Raw genomic sequence first — 14,641 nt, 5'->3', positions numbered from 1 at the left:
AAGTTCCATTTAGACTCTGCCTTATCTCTTGACAGTGTACTAGATATACACAAATAAACAAGCATTCTTTTCATTTTAAATTTATGCATGAACTTGATGATGGATAAAAACATCTCCAATCGCGTCAACGTTTATAGTTACTGGAAATCGAAATGGAGCAAGTGTGTTGTTGAAAAAAAGCCAAGAACCATTACGGCGTAAACTGCAAACGAAGGAGAAAATCGACTTAATGCCATCATATTCTCAACCTATTCAAACCTAAGAAAAAAGGGTTAGGCAAAGAGATTAGGTTACATATCTGCTGTCAGCCTCTGATGGGACCAAGACGAGAACTTTACCTCAACAGAGATGATCAAACACACATGCGTTTACAGACATGGTTCATAATCTCATCCGCTATTGTCCCCCTGCTCTATTTTGACTTGCAGGTTTTTGCTGGAAAATCTTAGACAGGGGCAGATTAAACGTGTGATGAAATGCCTGCGAAATATGTGAGAAGGCGCAACACTGAAGGAAGCTCGAGTCTCTACCCACATGATGAACATAATGGCTATTAGTAACACATAAATATGATAATTCAGGATCTAAACACGTTTATCAGGCTCGTATTGGAAATCGTTGCGAATCTGATGGCATAGTTTTACGTGTAGTTGAGAAACAGAGTGTGGAGGCCTCTCTGTGTGGAAATGTGAGAAAAGTTTGGAAGATTTGATCGGTAAACTGTGGGATGCAGGGTTTATTTTTCCTCTGAGCGAGTTTAACAGCAGTAATCCGTCCAAATATAGACAGAACTATTTAATTCTCCGCAGGAAATAATTATTGAAATACCCCTATAAGTGCAAATCCCTTTAATTTAGTGCATGACACAGTTTTTGATTTCATAAAACAAAAACGCGTTAGAATCCCGTAAACATTAAAATCTGTTGTCTTATTTGGGTAATCTGCCGCTCGCTGACAACTGAATAATAATATACAAATAGTTGTGAAGTGTCTGAAAATAGACGGCGATTTAAACTGTAACTAACAGGCCTGGCTCCTCCAGCTGCAGAGCAGTGTTGAGGAAATGACACTGGCTTTGATGGCTTCTATAGCTTTTGAGATGAGCCTCTTTATGCCGCTTGCAGTTCCATTATGGCTTTGTTGGAAAGCTTGTTTACCTGCTGATAACATACACTGGTGGATTCAGGAGCGACGATCCAAAATCTGCTGCCAAAGTCACTCAAGTCTCATTGTGCTGCGGGAGGGAAAGAATGAAATGTTTATGCGGAGGGGGGGGCACGAGCTAAATGTGAAACCAAACTATGGGACCAATAAGGATCAGAACAACTTTGCCAGATTGTATTTTTAGTGCGGCTGCTCGTTTAGTGAGGCTCACTTCTTTTGGATGTATGTCTGTGGATGTATGTTTGTGTGTGGATGTTTGTTCTTAGTTTGGAAGCAAAGATGAAGCAACAGTCGTGTAATGGAGCATTATCATTCGCCTTTAAACACGATTATAACGCCGCAGTTTGAACTAAATGGCTGCCTATCACATCTTTGCACTTGGATTGCACTGTTAGAAAAGCTTTGCTCTTGGGTCAGAGGAATCGCCCTTGGGTTTTGCATATTAAACGCTTTGCTAGCCCCGTGTTAGCGGCGCAGCTCGGCGCAGGCAGGTCTCCAGGGGGCCAGCAGGGCCCCACAGACGGCCAACTAGGGGGCCAGGTGACCCTGTCTCGGAGGTTAGCAGGAAACACTAAAGAGGGATGGGCAGGAGCTGCGGAGCCACAGAGTGCGAGTGTGCGAGGCTGGTGACGGCAGCTGTCAGCGCTTTGGAAGGAGAAGCAGACAGATTGTGCGTTCTGTTGGTGCAGCCAGTTCGCCACCTGGCAGCCTTTTCCTTGTTAGAACTTCTTGCTGTTTCGGTTCTCATCAGAGAAACGTTTTTCCTCTTATCCTCTGTGTTCGGGGGGAAGTTAAATTTGTCAAAATGTTTAAAGATGTTCAGTCAAATGTAATTGTTTAAAGTGCTGTTCTGTGCTTTGTGTGGGACGGCTCCAAAAGAAGGTTCTGTGTGAGTGATATAATTACAATAAAATTAAATTACCACATGCATAATTTACAAATGAGACGAACGCCACGTTGGTTCTACTCAACTTCTGCAGCATTATTTTTTTTCCAGAATGGGGGAATGTTTTAAAGAGGGAGGATTAGCTCGAGAAAAAAAAAAACTGTAACTTTCAAATCCCATCAGAGCAGTAAACAGTGCTCATGTTGTTTAGTTGTTAGGGGTAAAAAATGCAAACGTAAACCATGAACAGCTTAAAAGTACATTTAAAAATCATATTTGGCAGTCGCTCCTTGTTCCAACAGGATTAAAAAAGTCTTTCATTTGATATAAATATATGCACAGAGAGTGGAGGGTGATCCGCGTGCCAGAGGTGGCGCTTTACTCTGGGTATTCTGGCTTGGGCCTGTAAGGGACATAAATTACCATGAATTAACACATGCATGCAATAAGAAAATAATTAATTCAAGTTATCAGTCACCTCTTCCATTCCAGGAATCTGATTGACAAGATAAAGTAATGTGCAAACTGCTTTTCAACGCTAACAGCCTGGAGCACCCCTCCGTTTAGTTAGTCATTCCCTCAGTATCACACCCGGAATCTGTCATTTCACAATTTTCTCCTATAATGCATATGTGCCGCTCTCACCACTCCACTACAGCAACTGCCACCTCACACACGGAGAACCACACAGAGAACCACACAACTCACGTCCAGTGTCTGCTTCCACACACAGAGAGCCGCTGCATGTACAGAGAGCCGCTGCATGTACAGAGAGCCGCTCCACGTACAGAGAGCCGCTGCATGTACAGAGAGCCGCTGCATATACAGAGAGCCGCTCCACGTACAGAGAGCCGCTGCACGTACAGAGAGCCGCTGCACGTACAGAGAGCCGCTGCATGTACAGAGAGCCGCTCCACACACAGAGAGCCGCTGCATGTACAGAGATTCGCTGCATGTACAGAGAGCCGCTCCACACACAGAGAGCCGCTGCATGTACAGAGAGCCGCTCCACACAGAGAGCCGCTGCATGTACAGAGAACCGCTGCATGTACAGAGAGCCGCTCCACATACAGAGAGCCGCTCCACACACAGAGAGCCGCTCCACACACAGAGAGCCGCTGCATGTACAGAGAGCCGCTCCACATACAGAGAGCCGCTGCATGTACAGAGAGCCGCTCCACACAGAGAGCCGCTGCATGTACAGAGAACCGCTGCATGTACAGAGAGCCGCTCCACATACAGAGAGCCGCTCCACACACAGAGAGCCGCTCCACACACAGAGAGCCGCTCCACATACAGAGAGCCGCTGCATGTACAGAGAGCCGCTGCATGTACAGAGAGCCGCTCCACATACAGAGAGCTGCTCCACATACAGAGAGCCGCTGCATGTACAGGGAGCCGTTCCACACACAGTGAGCCGCTCCACATACAGAGAGCCGCTGCATGTACAGAGAGCCGCTGCATGTACAGAGAGCCGCTCCACACACAGAGAGCCGCTGCATGTACAGAGAGCCGCTCCACACACAGAGAGCCGCTGCATGTACAAAGAGCCGCTGCATGTACAGAGAGCCGCTGCATGTACAGAGAGCCGCTCCACATACAGAGAGCCGCTCCACACACAGAGAGCCACTGCACGTACAGAGAGCCACTCCATATATATATATATATATATATATAATTTGTTTTGTGTTGAAGCGTTTGCTATTTAGTTTATGAAGCATCTTCATACAGATTAATATTATTTGATAGAACTTTGTGTAAATTCTGATAACTAATCTGAATAAATCAGAGCATGTAGAATGTATGTACATGTGTATTAAAGTACATGTGTATGTACATGTGTATTAAAGTACATGTGTATGTACATGTGTATTAAAGTACATGTGTATGTATGTACATGTGTATGTACATGTGTATTAAAGTACATGTGTATTAAAGTACATGTGTATGTATGTACATGTGTATTAAAGTACATGTGTATGTATGTACATGTGTTTGTACATGTGTATTAAAGTACATGTGTATGTATGTACATGTGTTTGTACATGTGTATTAATGTACATGTGTATTAATGTACATGTGTATTAAAGTACATGTGTATGTATGTACATGTGTGTGGTACATGTAGTGACCCGTTTGTAAAAAGTATCATTTGAATAATTCTGTAGTACACAGTGGGTCTCACATGGTCCTGTACTTCACTTTGCTCAGTGATTACTTATTATATTTGAGTATTTAGAAAAAAAAAGTTTAAGGCTGGAAACTTTAGACGTTACAGGAATAAAACTTCAACTGTTTCAGATCTATGACCCAGACCCTGTTCAAACACAGTAAACACAAAAACAAACCAAAAACATGCACAGGTCCTTTTAAAACATTAAAACAGCAGCTTGATTATAAATGTTTATCTCCACATTATTAAAGTGCTGCAGTGGCTCCAGTTTTACATGTCTTTCAAATGTTCCATTTTTGTAAAGTAAAATAACCAGTTTTTGTTTTTTTTCCATTTCAGTTCAAGTGCGGCCAATTTTTAGACAGACAATCATGAGATCTTGATTAAAAGTTCCTGTATCAAAGTTTAACAAACAAGTGAGATATTGAGTTGTTGAATCAGTCGTCGTAGACCCATAAATACATTTTATAAACACATTTTATAAACACATTTATACAGTGTTGTTCTTCTGACAGTGATGGGTTTTATTCACCTGTTATGAAACGAAGGGTCTAATGGTTTAAAGTAGTGAGCTGTAATAAATCCTTAACACGACAAACTAACTCTACATTTACACTGGGGTAAAAACATCCTCCAAAACATGAAGCAAAACTGCTACAACTTTTTCTGTTTCATACGACCTACATACGACCACTAGTTAAGCAAAAGTCAGGAATATACATATGTAGTAAGTTGTATTTTTAAACAAACAGGTCAGAGAAATTAAAAAAACATAACTGTATTGATGTGATTCTAACAGTTTGATCCAGATGGACGTGGCCTCACTTCACACAATACAAACCAAAAACACGACTTTCAAAAAAGTTTCCGTCGTGTGGACAACAGCGACTCTGTGTGCTCGGTACCATCCTGCCCCAGTCCCGGTGGACCCTCAGGCCGGCCGGGGGGGAACTGCCATGGCCCCGCTCTGCCCCCCCCCACCCCATCCACCCCCGGCACCCCCCCACCCCCCTCTACCCCCCCGTGTCACACTGAAAAGCTATGTGTTTTGAATGGACAGCGTTTTCCTTTGTCTGTTCGATCAAAACAGGCCAAAGTTAGTCAGCAAGTTGCATAGCTTCTGCATTCTCTGATTCTTCCAAGCCTCTTTTGTATGAAGTTGGACACAATGTTGTTCGCAGTGTTCGACCTGCGCTGGCTGCCGGCGGTAAGAACCATTTCACACAACAGAAAAACACAAGCTTCAGTGTCACCTTTTGCTTTCCATTCATGTTTTTATGCCGTGAACTGAAAAAATGATCATAGGAAGCTAAAACTCCGTGGCTCTAACACACAAAATGGCAGAGTGCAGGCTCGTTGAAATATTTATGTGTTTTTATCTGATCTATTTCCTAACAAGCAGGTATTTCGCGGTGAATCCCTGGCATTTTTGATATTACCTGAAGGCAAATGGTATATAGATTTATACAAGTTATTTACTACAACAACAGCCAAACCGTTCCTCTCAAACCAGGCTGCAGATCAAAGCATGGTTTTGATCTCTACTTAGCATATTTGTTTAACCTAGCCAGTGATTCTGAAAAGTGCACAAGCTATCCGATGATATGCAGAGCACCCCTTATCCCTCTTTTTCTTCTGTTAGCTTTGGATTTAAGTACTTTCTGTATTTAGGAGACAACTGGATTTGCCAGCTTTTGAAATGTAGTTGCCCAGTGCTAAGAGACTTGGCACTCTCAAATAGATAACTAGGTACGTTCCTCCGCTAATCCCGATCGGCCTTGTAATAGTATTTGTGGACGGTAGAGTACTCAATTAAGACATAATGTGCTATTTTTACTCCCTTTAACGTGGATTAAAAGTGAAAACATGGCTTTTTTTCCCCTTTTTTTTTTCGCTGGCTGTTTACGGCGAAGGGACTTTGCTCAAGTATTGTTTTACTGTTTTGAATCAGTGGCACTATTTCCACACTGAAACAGAATATGTCAGGAGGGAGATGATGTCCAAGCTCACTCAAAAAACAAGCCAGAGCAATCAGGACAGTTTCTGGAATGCTTAAGAGAATGCACACGCTCACAATGCCCTAATTCTGTCTTACTTTGGGCTTGTGCAAAGATGAGCCCAGGTTCATTGAGAGCCAAAAAAGGGGGCAGATGGCTCACAAGAGGGATAAACCTGGGAAGTCATGCTGTAAATGTGTTTTACAGAAAACAATGAAAGGAGCGGACAAAGCGATTGTGGCAAAGTCCTTTGGAAAATGGAAAAGCAGCTCTCTAAGGTCCAGTACCATGGAGAAGCCGGATGAGCCTTCCGAGGAGAGTGAGGAGGAAGCGCCCCAACTCGGCACCACCCCAGCAGCCGGTAAAAGTCCAGTCTACATCCATACACCTCCTCCAGCCCCCTCGTCTCCGTTTTTCTTTATACGGCCATTTTAATAATTACTACCTCGACTTGTTTATTTTGTCTTCTCCGTATTTTTCTTGCATTTGTGACTCTGTGGCCTGCCATATCCGGCGAACAAACAAACCACATTGTTGGGCATGAGAATTCCTTTTGAGGGAAAGTGTGTCTCCGATGATACAGCGTTGCCAGAAAAAGACAAAGCAAAAAATAGCAAACACAAAAACAATCACAGGTGCCTGGGAAAAGGAGAGACGCGAGTGAATGGTCAGCGCTGTCCCCAGGAGGTCTTTCAGTGTTAGCCAGTGCGGTGGGTGGACTTCTGACAAGGACGCTGGTGCTCGGCCAGGTGGAGTGTGTAACTGAGAAAGCGCCTGTTTATCCCTTTCACATGCTAATGCCGGTCCTGTGCCACTTTCATGCCGCAAAACTTTTCTTTACAGTTCACCATTTTGTTGTTTTGCAAAACCTGCTCTTGTAACACAGTAGTGGGTTGATTCAAAGCCTCTTATCCCGTTTTTATACAAGTCTGGGCCTCTGCCAGGGATGCAGATAGAACACATAGGCTCCACGTTTATGCACGAGAACAGTTTGACGATTTGGTTTTAGCTTCACTATTTGTCTCCGGTATTAATCATTTGAGCGTATTACTAATGTGGCGTTCCTTGTTGTTGGATCACGTGGGGCGGCAGTATGGAGACACACAACAGCCAGGTCGGCTCCATGTTGTGAATGAAATGTTCTCACAGGTTCTTGGTGACACGTTCCACAGTCGTCAGTCTTATGAAATGTACACGCTAATGTATTTTGGTGCGTTTGTCATGTGCCTGGAGACATAGACATAGGCTCAAACTGAACACACATGCTCCCCTGTGTGGACAGAGTCAGTACAGTTTGACGAAAGGGTGGTTTGGAAATGAATAACGGGCTTTATCTGTTTTTTATTCGGTTAATCAGAAAAAAAATGTAAAACGGATTAGATTTGCTTTGTGTCATATCTTTATTTTTTCCATTTCTTTCTTTCGTTGTATTTATTTGGAACAGATTAATGAACATAAGAAGTGAGTATCCACATATTCAGAACACTTTTTGTCTTATTTAAGCTCAAAAATGAGTGGGCAGTAGAAAACTTATTAAATCCCCCCTGTCCTCCATTAGAAACATCATTTAAATGCTTTGTTCTACTTCTTCTGCATTTACATTTAAAACAAAATAGAAATTCTTTAGGCACACATTAAGTCATGTTGTGCATTTTAGGATCAATCCAACTCAACAACATGTTTTTTTCTGTTAATTACAAAAGATCCCGGTTATTTATATTAATTATTCATGAATTAACAAAAGATCAAAACACAGAATTCGAATGCCTTTGTTTTGATGAGATAGTTCTTTTTATTCATTTAAGGGCTTTAAATTGACTATAAAAAATTGTATTATTATTATTATTATTATTATTCAGATTTTATTATAAAGTGGATAAACGCTGCCACACATGCCCACAGGTGCCATGGCAACACCACCTTGACCGTTCTTATGTCTAATGACTTATACAATTGGCCGTGTACTGCCATAAACAGTCTAAACATGTCTGAAGCCTTCATCAGAGGTTCATAAGGCTGCAAGTGTCTAATGTGGGAGCACAAAAGAGCAATATGGCCGCACGCTATGGGCCTTTCCATACCTCGTAGAATATGTTCTGTAAATAGCTTCAAAGGCATTGCATCTGCCATCTGCACTTCGACGAACTCTTCTGCATAACCATTAAAACAAGCTGTCTCGGAGGACAGCATTCGGATTTCAGCCTCAACCCTGAATTACTGCGTGTTCATTATAATTATAAGGGAGGAGTGTTGCCAGGCCCGACCGCAGAATGCCAGGTGCACACTTCCATATTCGAACCATTCGAAACAACTCACCACATTAACAACAGAGTCTCCAGCCATTAGTTAGCTCCAAACAGCGACAACATGGAGAGGGGAAGTGCAGTACTTTGTAGTGCTCCCTTTTGCTAAGCCTGCTTAGGTTACGAGACTGAGCCACGCTGCTCTGTGAAATTTTATCCCGATATTGGCACTGTGTCCTTGTGAGGGAGTCTTGTAAAATAGGTTTACTTAGCGCCTTTCCCGGCATTTTCCGAAGATAGCAAATGCTCAAACACTGTCCATGATCGGATTAGCTGTTAGACACAATGATGTAACTCTCTGTTTCTTGTGTGGCACAGGTTCCCTCGCTTTAGAAGTTATAAGTGGTCAACTCAAACGGGAGCCGTGTGCCAGGTTTCTGTGCCATAGTGGAGTTGTATGACAGATGACAGGCTTAGAAAATCACTTAAATCATCCCAGTGACATTCGTGTGATGTGTGATCCTCCAGATTCGAGCTGCTCATCCTGTACTATTCTTAATCAAGTGCTCATTGGAGAAACGTCTCATTGTGAACTTTGCCTGCGCTCCCCTCCAGGACTCAAATCGCATGTGATAAGTGTGAAAGATTTTTCGAGCACCCATGTACAGTACAAGTGTGCGATGCCAAGTCCTCGCAAAACGGGAATCTGCACCTGAGGACATATAGATATACATCCAAAGTCACAGGTACGTCAACACAAAATGTTAATTGCGCAATTTATGAGGAATCCGCAGACATATCTCCACAGATCTTGCTTATTTACATTTTAATTACTACTATTACTTATTCTTATTTTTTGGATGTGACCACAGCAGCCCAATTCCTCCGTTAGACTAGAAAGAAGAAAAAATACTGTTTTCCACTGGAGGTTTAGATGCTTGTTTATCACTTTTAAATACCATCATCTTTGCTGAAATCCCCTCTCAAAAGAACCTTTCACTTGCTGGAATAAATTCAAATTAAAATTTAAATCCCTCTTTGCATTTCTTCAGCCTTTTTTAAAATAGCTGCCTCCTTTTAGAAAGCTGTTTATGTAGTGATCTGTTCATAATCCAGTTTGTTTCTCAACAGCGAAAAACACAGAAATCGTATTATCACTATCGTGGAGAGATGATGCGAGAAATCAGGAAGTGAACATGTCTGGATCTGGGCAAGTTTATAAAGTTAGACTGTTTTTAGATTAAGAACATGTGACGAGAAAAGACACAAAAAGAGAACAATAAACAGGACTGATGAACACATGAACATATGAACACATGAGCATATGAACACATGCACATATGAACATATGAACACATGAGCACATGCACATATGAACACATGAGCACATGAACATATGAACACATGAGCACATGCACATATGAACACATGAGCACATGAACATATGAACACATGAGCACATGCACATATGAACACATGAGCACATGAGCACATGAACATATGAACATATGAACACATGCGCACATGCACACATGAACACATGAGCACATGAACATATGAACACATGAGCACATGCACATATGAACACATGAGCACATGAACATATGCACATATGAACACATGAGCACATGAACATATGCACATATGAACACATGAACATATGAACACATAAGCACATGAACACATGCACATATGAACATATGCACATATGAACAAATGAACATATGCACATATGAATACATGAGCACATGAACATATGCACATATGAATACATGAGCGCATGAACATATGCACATATGACCACATGAACACATGAGCACATGAACATATGCACATGTGAACATATGAGTACATGAACATATGCACATATGAACACATGAACATATGAGCACATGAACATATGACCAATTGCACATATGAACACATGAGCAAATGAACATATGAGTACATGAACATATGAACACATTAACCTATGAACACATGGACATATGCACATATGAACACATGAGCACATGAACATATGAGCACATGAACATATGCACATATGAACACATGAGCAGATGAACATATGCATATATGACCACATGAACATATGCACATGTGAACACATGAGTACATGAACATATGCACATATGAACACATGAACATATGAGCACATGAACAAATGCACATATGAACACATGAGCAAATGAACATATGAGTACATGAACATATAAACACATGCACATATGAACATATGAACACATGAGCACATGCACATATGAACAAATGAACATATGAACACATGAGCACATGAACATATGCACATATGAACACATGAACATATGAAAACATGCACATATGAACACATGAGCACATGAACATATGCACATATGAACACATGAGCACATGAACATATGCACATATGAACACTTGAGCATATGACCACATGAGCACATGAACACATGAACATATGAACACATGAGCACATGCGCATGTGAACACATGAACATATGAACATACAAACATATGACACATGAACATATGAACACAAACATATGACACATGAACATATAAACACATGAACATATGAACACATTAACAGATGAACACATGAACACATGAGTACATGGGCACATGACACATGAGGATGTGAACACATGAGTACAAGAACATGTGAGCACAGGAATACATGAGCACATGAACACATAAGCACAAGAATGTATGAGCATATGAGCACATGAACCCATGTATACATGAGCACATGAATACATGAACACATGAGCATATAAATAAATGAACACATGAGAATATGAGCAAATGAGCATATGAACACATGAGCATATGAGCACATGAGCATATGAGCACATGAATACATGAGCACATGATGCATGAACACGTGAGCACATGACACATGAACACGTAAGCACATGAATACATGAGCACATGAATACATGAGCACATGAACATGAGCACGTTAAAAAAAATCTTAGTGAACTCTGCAGTTTTAATGTAAAGAAGGATGGAAACGACACTAGTCTATACAGGTCCAAGAGGCCATAGAGATGTGTGTATATAAATATATATAAATATATATAGAACAGACATGGAATGATACTAAAACGTTTACGTCACAATGATAATGTCCAAATTAATTATAAAATGATCTTAATGAACTCAGCTCCAATGTCTGACTTAGATAGTTTTAATTTAAAGAATGGACCTTAGTCTATAGGTGTATATATGTACATGTATGTCACTATATGTTATCAGTAGATAGTATGGAGCATACAACCATAAAACAGACATGGAAAAATACTGAGGTGTTTACATCACGATGATAATGTCCAAATGAATTGTGATTCATGATAATATCAGGATAACTATTAAAATTGCTAACAGTTTAAAATGATTTTAGATTTGAATGTTGATAATGTTTTTCTGTATTTAATGAACACTTTTACTTTGTTATAAGTGAAAACTAGAAAATAAAGAATGGATATGGAACGTTTTTCTGCACAATCTGGTGGAATAATGGACGTTATTATTACTAGTGATCCGGCTTTTTCAGTTCTGATACTGATTTCGATGTAGCTTTAAGTATCTACCACTACACGATATCAACAACACCAGAGCAGAGACTGGAAACAGCATTTTTAGCACCTTTAACCAAAAATAAAAAAGACAGAACTGATCCATGTGTTATGTAGATGTTATTTACCTCTCAAGTAACTACAGAAAAAAACTGTTTTTTTTGGACCAACTACAACAGGTAATTAGCCTTATTACATCAGTTTATATGTCCAACCAGGATATCGACTGAACCGATATTTGGGAGCGGATATTATATTATAATGATTGCTGATTATCAGAATTATACAAAACAGTCCCCTCCCTACTGTTTCACATGCTTTTGAAACTCTATAAAAAATGTAATCCCCTGGTTTACATCATGTGGAGCCAAAACTGAAACCAGCGCTGTATAGTGGTCCATCCCCAGCCACGTGAGCGCAGCACGAGGCCTCAGAGAATCGGAAAGAGCCAAAAAGGACTCAGAATGTACATGCTTATAGGTTGAGGGCTGAGGAGCATAAATTCATATAAATATTAAAATGTAGTTAGTCTATCGTGAAACAAACGCCCGTCCCAACATCAGTGGGAACGCCGTCTATACTCAAACATCAAGCCTCTATGTTTATATTTATACGACTCAAACTCCAGTTCACAAACACACAAAAGTCTTGGGTTTTCACACGTCCCAATCAACACCAGTACTTATCCTATTGCATGTGGATTGCTCAGACTCAAGTGTTGTACTAATTTGAAGCCTTATCAAAAAATTTGTCGCAAAGCAGCCTATCAAGTGAAAATAATAGAAAAAGATTAACCCTTGGCTTTGTATCTGACAAGTCACGGATCTTGTAAACAGCTCCTTTCAATCTTAGGAGAGCACCGACTTCCCCAATGTGGTGAGAAAGACAATAGCTAATCAGAACTGTACCAAATATAAACAGGAACAGAAGACATTTACATGCAATGCTGCGTCTTAACAATTCATTTGAGATGTAAAGTGACGCCGAAGAGGCCATAGGGAAACTTAATCTGCTCATGCTAGATTGGATTTATTGTTTGGCAACGAATTATAATTGTGTCTCCCGAAAGTTAAACAACATCTAAACAAAAGGAAATCAATGACCCCAGCATTAATCACTCAGAGCCCAGCTACTTGTGCTGAAGAAACTTACTTCATAATCAATCTCTTTGTTTTGTTCAAAGGGCATTTGCATTTTAGTTCGTGTCAGCAAGCTTCCCGTATCTGGCTGGCGCAATCACAAAATCGCAATCCAGATTAATGTGAATGTTTTTGTGTTTTTTTCCCCTTTTTATTCAAGTGTATATCTCTGAATACTCAAGATGATTTTAACTTATTATGCAAACAGCGCCTTGAATATTTGAATATCGAAAAAAGAGCCATTTACAGATACTTGTGCCAGTGTTTTTCATTTATACAGGAGACTACGGCAGCCCCACAGAGTCTAAAAGCCACCTGGACGATACATATCTGTACTTTACTTAAGAACATTTTACTGTGGATGCTTTTTACTTTTACTTCAGTACATTTGAGAGCAGTATCTGTACTTTCTACTGCACTACGTTTTTGAACAGGACTGAAAAGTAAAAGTATTTTTTTATTATTGTGTGAGACCTGCTGAAAAGGCTAAGGGTTTATTTTTAACACGTTCATAATTTAAATTAAAATGTACAAATAATAACAGACAGAAAAAACTATTCAATTATTTCTGTTGAACAAAACTCAGCACAAATCTTTATCACTACATTTGCGTGAAATACTTTTACTTTTTAGTCTTAATGTACATTTTTAAACAAATACTTTTACTCAAGTAGATTTTTTCATGTGATATTTTTACTTTTACTTGAATATTTTTTTGCTCTGTTATCTGTACTTTTACTTAACAAAAGTGAGTACTTCTTCCATCTCTGGCAGAAAGTGACATTTGCATATTTAAACATTTATAATCTGAACCAAATCTCTGGGAATCTGTTCTGTTTCTAAACTATAACTGAACAGGTCTGTATCAGAAGAACTTTACATGAGGCTGTTTTCTTAATCGTGTGTCTGTTTTGCATTGACTTGTGTGACGCTCTTCGGTCAGCTGAAGTGGTTTTAAATGTGCTATTCTTTGTGATTGTGGATATAACGTGATTTGATTAAACCGAGATGGCAGACTTGTGTTTGACATGACAACTCAGACGTTTCTTAGAGCCAAGTTCTACACCGGGGTTTGATTAAAAATATATATATATATATTTCACAGAGGAAAAACAGTCTGAAATGTTTTAGAATGGTACTATGTGTTAAAATATGAATTCCATAAAAGTTAATATTTATTTTACAGGACTATGTTTTGACTGACTTTTGACTTTTCTGAACAGAACAATAATGAATAAAAACCAAAGGGAGCCACGTAGACCAGGGGTGCCCAAAGTTTTATCCTGTTTATGATTAAAATGACTTAAATATTACTAAATAAAATCAACTGGCTTCCTTCCCATCTCCTGACAGTTTTTTCAATACAAAATCTTTAAAGTTGTTAAAATCTCAGAGCCCCTGATGTAGACACAGGTCCTCTGCTCTGTTTCACTACATGAAAGTGTTAAAGTCTTATTCTGGACTGAT

Source organism: Periophthalmus magnuspinnatus, chromosome 17, assembly GCF_009829125.3.
Source record: "Periophthalmus magnuspinnatus isolate fPerMag1 chromosome 17, fPerMag1.2.pri, whole genome shotgun sequence".
NCBI lineage: Eukaryota > Metazoa > Chordata > Actinopteri > Gobiiformes > Gobiidae > Periophthalmus > Periophthalmus magnuspinnatus.
The sequence above is the reverse complement of the archived record's forward strand: the minus strand, read 5'-3'. Positions refer to the sequence as shown.